This window comes from Lygodium microphyllum, chromosome 6, assembly GCF_053477565.2.
Source record: "Lygodium microphyllum isolate KBCC chromosome 6, Lygodium_microphyllum_v1.1.10, whole genome shotgun sequence".
NCBI lineage: Eukaryota > Viridiplantae > Streptophyta > Polypodiopsida > Schizaeales > Lygodiaceae > Lygodium > Lygodium microphyllum.
In genome coordinates, this window is record NC_141140.1 from 5,923,804 (window position 1) to 5,930,914 (window position 7,111).

Sequence of the window (7,111 nt, forward strand, 5' to 3'; positions counted from 1 at the left end):
TTGTGACTTCTTGAGAGATCATGGTATCAAAAGGCAATTGACATGCAAGTACACACCTCAGCAAAATGGTGTGGCTGAAAGGAAGAATCGGATTATTGCTGAGGTTGTAAGGGTAATGATGAACCAAATGAACATGCCATTGTCATATTGGGCAAAAGAAGTGTACACTGCAGTTCACATTATGAATAGAACACCTACAGCCTTGGCTCATAATATGTCACCATATGAGAGAATGTATGGCAGGACACCCACTGTTGCATACCTTAGAGTCTTTGGATGTATTTGTTATGTTCATGTTTCAGATGATTTGTGTAATATTTATGCACGAAATATTAATGACCCTAGACCCCTCACATCCCGCACAAGAGCAATTTCGAGTGATCTCCTGCAACAAAAAAAAACTTTGGGCTAAGTGCTCCCTCCACGTGCATCAACAAACACTAGCCCCGCATCATGTATAGGAAGCCATGGCTAAAAGCCATAGCCCACACGGGAACACCTCTTCAAGGGGGAAAAGAGATAATAAATTAAGTGCAAATTTTTTTATTATTAAACCCCCCTCCCCTTCAGCCGTTGCATGGCAGGGAGAGGGAGTATGAGTAATGTTGTGGAGGGGCATGGGGAGGAGGGCATGCACCCTGCCACGTGTGTGGCTACCCCACCCCCCCCTTCAAGCTATATGAACCCCCCCTCCCCAAGCTTGGGGAGAGAGAGGGGGATCGTGGAGCTGCTGCCATCGCCCTGTGGATCATGCTGCCCGCTCGCCACGCTGCCACGCTGCCAGGACTACTGTGCTACAACCAGGCTGCTGCGCCCATCGTCTTCATCGCCATCATCATCATCATTACCATCATCATTATCTTCACCATCAGCATCGTCATCATCTTTCTAATCATCACTCTCTCTCCACGTCATCCCTGTTTTCAGAAGCTTGGAAGCTTCTAATTTGGAAGCTTTCTATTGGAGCTTCTAAGCCAGGTTCACCTGTGCCTTCCTCGATTTTTTCAAAACCGTGTCTGCAAGGCCTAATTCCTGCGCAGAAGAGGAGAATCTTGGACAGTAGTACCCTCAAAGTGCGTAAGGGAGCTAAGGAAGATTCGTTGTATTGAAATCTACCGCATCAATGGCTCCTAAGCAAAAGGCGAGAGGAGCACATGCAGGAGCTTCCACCCTGAGTACGCGAGTGGACAACGCCCCGATTCTTAATGCCCAGGTTCCTAAAATTAATTCCGCATGAAACGGATGCACTAGGCATGTTTAATTCTCGTAGGCAAGTTTAAATACATTTGGAAATTTATTTGCTCGCCGGATTTACAAAATTTAGTTGCATGTCGTGTTTTTGCAATTTCTTTCACTTCCATGGTCAAGGGTAGCTGTAAATTCTAAACATATGATGCATAAGTAAAAAGACGGAATTGTGCAAGGGCATCTTTGTTGCATCACACATAGGACAGGGCATATAACACATAGTGCATAGTTGTGACTCATGATTAAGGAAATCGTAGACGAACATTAAATGATGTCCGAGTTGTTGCAATACATGAAAAGGATTTATGAACCTTGCAAATTGCATGCGATGATAATTACATTTTAGGTTGGGATTAAGCACTAAATGAAGGATTAAATCAATGATGGACTCATGGCATTCACTCACACATGGAGTTCTTTTATCAAAGTTTGAATGCATCTTCATTAAAATATTAAAGCTTTGAATTCGATGAATCAACGTACGGTTTATAAGAGTTAGCTCTGAATGTCAATGCTTTATTTGCATAAAGGCAAAAAGGTTTATGTTCTCGAAATTGCATGGATTGATGCATCTCACCTATCTTGCAGTTACTTAAATCTTTTAGGGAAAAGTCTTGCAAATTTAGAAGAAAGTATTTGCATCTCTAAAAGGGAAGATCATCTTAAATCGTGGGTTGATTAGATCAATTAGGTAATTCGCGTAAATGAGTAGCCTATAAGAAATTTATGATTAGTTAGCATATGTTGGTCACGTCAATGCGCTAGGTAGGGTTAAGCTATGTTAAAATTTTGCCTAGTATCGCACTTAGGATGCCGATCTAATATTTCCAATCTCAAAGGTCCTACCCACATTTTTGAAATGTTAAGACTATCTAATCACCCGTGCAAGAACGATCTAGGGTTCTCACCCTAAGGATCAGTTAACCAAATGCTAGACTTCTGCAAGGAATCTAGGAACCCTAGGGCCAAAACATTTATTGGCCTAGTACGGTTAGATTTTGGATTGGGTCAATAGGATTCCCAAACCCTACAACTTGATCAAAGGTATTTGTAACGTGTCCCCCTGTCCGCTTGTAGGACGCGTCTTAGTAGCCCATTGGGAAGAGAAGAGAGTGTAGAAAGCGCCGCCTGGCACTCACAAGGAATGTCGTAGGGTTTGCGATCTAGGTTTTCCCGAGTCTGCCATGAAGCGGAAGCATTCCGTCCGTTTTCACTTAGGACCGACCTGAATCAGGGTTTTCCTAATGGTCAAGTTCCTATGAGGTAGCTAGCGATGATCCCCAGATGAACCATTTTGCGTAGAAACGTCAAAGTCAAAGCTGATTTATACTGCACTTGGTTCAAGGATAATGGGAAACGAGAGGGATGCGAAGCTCGACCTCTCTGCCCATAAGGCATAGTCCCATTTTGTTTCCCTAAAACAGCATAAATCTAGTTCTATAGATTCTAGGTCATTGTTACCTCGATGTCAATTGCTTGGAGAAAAGTTCCCGGCCAACCTTGACACTCTTCCGTAGGACGGACCCAGGGTCACATCCATTGCACTTTCCTTGGGTTGCTTTAGTTATCTAATTGCCTACCACATTTAGTTTGACAAGCAAAAACTGCTTCCTTAATTAACCAATTAATCACTGGTTCCTTCACCTAACTAGGCACTAACATAGAAAAACAATGTCAAACAAGTTCCTTCTCAACATTTGATCTTTATTTATCAGTCTTTGGAATACATCAAATATCCAGCCCGAAGGCTATTCCAGCAATCCTCAGGGATCGCTATTCTAAGTTCCGCTCGTTGACTAGTATGCGAGCTTTGAGATCCCATCTCGAGTCACATCGGCCTCTTGTACAGGATCTGGAGGCAAGGGATTTACGGCCAGAGCCTCCCCTGGCACCCAAGCATCCTCCTACTCCAAGTAGCACCCACGGAGAGACCTCTCACGGCGGGTTCGGTCCATGTACCCGACGCGGCTAACAACCCCCTTGGATAGAGTCAGGTAGACAGTCGGAGGTAACTGATACTGCCTCTCCCTCCAAGCTTTTAACCTAAAGCATTAGTTATTTTTCTGACATTAGTTCCTTGAGCAAGAAGTACAAACAATGCTCCTAAGTGTACAATCACAAGCATTCCAGTGGTCATTTGTACGGCCAACTACTAAGGTGTAAATCCTTCTCTCTGAATACATCTAGTATTCGATCCGGGATCAATCGCGACTTGGCAAGATCCCCAAGGGTTTCGTAAGCTGAGTTGCTTGTTTACCCTTTTTCCTTGGGTTAGGGTTTATACCTTGTTGACCCAAATTGTCAATACATTAGGTTTTCTTATATTAAGATCAATAAATCCTGGGCAGCCTCGTCGCCCTAACTCGGTTGTTCAACTGCTTCCTTCGCAATTCGTAACTGCCCTAGCTTGGCAAATCAGCCCCAAGGAAGGGTGATGTAGCAGGATGACTACTCATAACACAATATTTGTGAGTTTGGAAATCTCCCAATTCCCATTTTTTGAGTACTAAAAAGGTGGAACCCGAATAACATGCCCATAAGTGGAGGATCGAATGCTAGGAGGAGAAGGAAGACGAAGAAAAGCGGAGGGAATTGCAGTGGATGAGGGGGACAACTATCAAAAGAGCTCTGAAGGTGATGATTAAAGGGACCATGATGAGGAAGACGAGAAGCGACGATCGAAGTAGAAGATCAATCAGCCTACTGTCATGTACTACTTGTCTAGCTCAACTATTATAGGCGAGGTATTAGCCGGAGAAGCACAAGAATAAAGATAAAGATGAAAAGCTTGCAAAAGGTGACATGACGAAGGAGAAAAGACTGGAGTGGTCTAAGTTGGGTCAGAGGGAAGGAAGATCGGGATTATGAAGAAGTAGACAAAAACTATAGCTAAACGAAGTTGATAAAGAAGTAATGACGATGTCAATCCAACAAAACCTCCTCCGAAATTGTTGCTATTTCCAGAGAAGTGATTTGGTACATAATGGATAGAGGGAATTTGGATGCTCCATTGTTTCCATCATGTGGTCGACGAAGTGTTGTTATAGCTGCTGCTTTTTTTTCGGACTTTCAACTCTCAGCAAATGCTTTGGGTGATTCGACTGTCACTATAGCAGATGTTACTTCTCATGTTCCACCTGAAATTCCCCTTTCACCTAATGAGGAAAGACTGGTGAAGCTGTTTGAGAGAACAACATACTCGGTGGTGAATGTATTTAATGTGACGTTACGTCCTCAAGTTAACTGATCGGCATCTGTTGAGGTTCCTGAAGGAAATGGTTCAGGAATTGTTTGGGATCACAGTGGTCATATAGTAACCAACTATCATGTGATTGGAAGTGCTCTATCGAAAGATTTGAGCCTTGGTAAAGTGGTTGCACGAGTCATGCTTCCCACTTTTGACGGAACGCGAAACAATTTTGAAGCACAATTAATTGGGGCTAACAAGGCAAAAGATATAGCTGTCTTGAAAATAGATGCACCTTCTGAGTTACTACAACCTATTACTGTAGGACAATCATCAAAAGTGAAAGTTGGGCAGCGATGCCTTGCAATAGGAAATCCATTTGGATTCGATCACACATGACTGTAGGCATAGTTAGTGGGCTGAACAGAGATATCTACAGCCAAACTGGTGTTGTCATTGAGGGGGGCATTCAAACAGATGCTGCTATCAATCCTGGAAACAATGGTGAACCTTTGTTGGACTCTGGAGGAAGGCTAATTGGCATTAACACGGCCATTTTCACAAGAACATGAACTTCTGCTGGAGTAGGCTTCGCTATTCCTGCAGATGTGGTATCTAAACTAGTACCTCAACTGATGCTTTACAGCCTGGTGTTAATGTTGAAGCAGGCTCATTTGCTATGGTCCATGTGCAAACTGCTTTTAAGGAGATGTTGCAAGTTTTAACCAAACAGAGTGATATGTTGAGTTCACTTCTTCGATGTAAAGACAAGGATTGCCAAGATTTGGATATAATGGGACTGGAGCAGCTTTCATGCTTAAGCCGGTTGATTGTGGAGGATCATGAGTACTAATGGGTTGGTTATTTAGTGCCATATAATTGTGTTCTACATTTTTCAGCAGAATGCTTACTCCTTGGTTATTTTCAAGGACTCTCTCTCACTCTGAGGTAGAGTGGGATTGCAACTGAGGCTTTACTTCTGTAGGATCACATTGCCCATACTTGTTGCGATGTGTATAGCAAGAGTCTAGTTTTCAGCATACAGATTATCTTGGTGCTTCCTATACAGTACTGATCAGCAAACAACCTGCAGAGTGTTTCTTTCTGAAATAGCAAGAAGGGACGTGAAGGACTTCAGTTTTTGAGCAGCTAGTTTATAAATCAGATTTGTTTCCTTTATGAAACTGAAGCTGTTGATGTTGAACAAGTTAATTATAGGGATCAAAGGTATTCTTTACCAAGGAATACCGTGTGATGAGAAAAATAATCCCACAAGTTGGTATTGACACCTATATCGTGCAACGTCATATGATTTTGTGTCTAAATCACAAAATAGTATTGCGACTCCTTAGAACAAGTTTGGCAAGTTTTAAGTACAAGTCTAATTTTCTAGATGATGAGTAGTCATCCTGCTACATCACCTTTCCTTGGGGCTGATTTGCCAAGCTAGGGCAGTTACGAATTGCCAAGGAAGCAGTTGAACAACCAAGTTAGGGAGACGAAGTTGCCCAGGATTTATTGACCTTAATATAAGGAAACCTAAGGTATTGACAGTTTGGGTCAACAGGGTATAAACCCTAACCCAAGGAAAAAGGGTAAACAAGCAACTCAGCTTAAGAAACCGTTGGGGATCTTGCCAAGTCGCGATTGATCCCAGATCGAATACTGGATGTATTCGGAGAGAATGATTGACACCTTAGCAGTTGGCCGTACAAACGACCACTGGAATGCTTGCGATTGTACACTTAGGAGCACTTTTGGTACTTCTTGCTCAAGGAACTAATGCCGGAAAAATAACTATTACTTCAGGTTGAAAGCTTGGAGGGAGAGGCAGTATCAGCTACCTCCGACTATCTGCCTGACCCTATCCAAGGGGGGTGTTAGTTGCCCCGGGTACGTGGACCGAACCCGTCGCGAGAGGTCTCTCCGTGGGTGCTACTTGGAGTAGGAGGACGCTTGGGTTCCAGGGCAGGCTATGGCCATAAATCCCTTGCCTCCAGATCCTACACAAGAGGCCGACATGACTTGAGATGGGATCTCGAGGCCCGCATACTAGTCAACGGGCGGAACTTGAAATAGCGATCCCTGAGGATTGTTGGAATAGCCTTCGGGCTAGATATTTGATGTATTCCAAAGACTGATAAATAAAGATCGAATGTTGAGAAGGAACTTGTTTGACATTGTTTTTCTATGTCAGTGCCTAGGTTACGTGAAGGAACCAGTGATTAATTGGTTAATTAAGGAAGCTGCTTTTGCCTATCAAACTAAATGTGGTAGGTAATTAGATAACTAAAGCAACCCGAGGAAAGTGCGGTGGATGTGACCCTGGGTCCGTCCTATGGAAGGGTGGTCCTGGTTGGCCGGGAACTTTTCTCAAAGGAATTGACAGCGAGGTAACAATGACCTAGAATCTATAGAACTAGAGTCCCGATTTATGTTGTTTCAGGGGAACAGAATGGGACTATGCCTTATGGGCAGAGAGGTCGAGCTTTGCATCCCTCTCATTTCCCATTCTCCTTGAACCAAGTGCAGTATAAATCCACTTTGACCCTAACGTTTCTGCGCAAAGTAGTTTGTCTAGGGCTCGTTGCTAGCTACCTCATAGGAACTTGACCATTAGGAAAACCCTAATTCAGGTCGGTCCTAAGTGGGAATGGCCGGAATGCTTCCGCTTCG

At 43.4% G+C, this 7,111-nt stretch overlaps 1 pseudogene; it reads left to right on the forward strand.

Moving 5' to 3' along the window:
* The first annotated feature begins 4,231 nt into the window (after positions 1 to 4,231).
* On the forward strand, positions 4,232 to 5,007 carry LOC148034268 (protease Do-like 8, chloroplastic pseudogene; annotated as a pseudogene).
* The last annotated feature ends 2,104 nt before the right edge of the window (positions 5,008 to 7,111 follow it).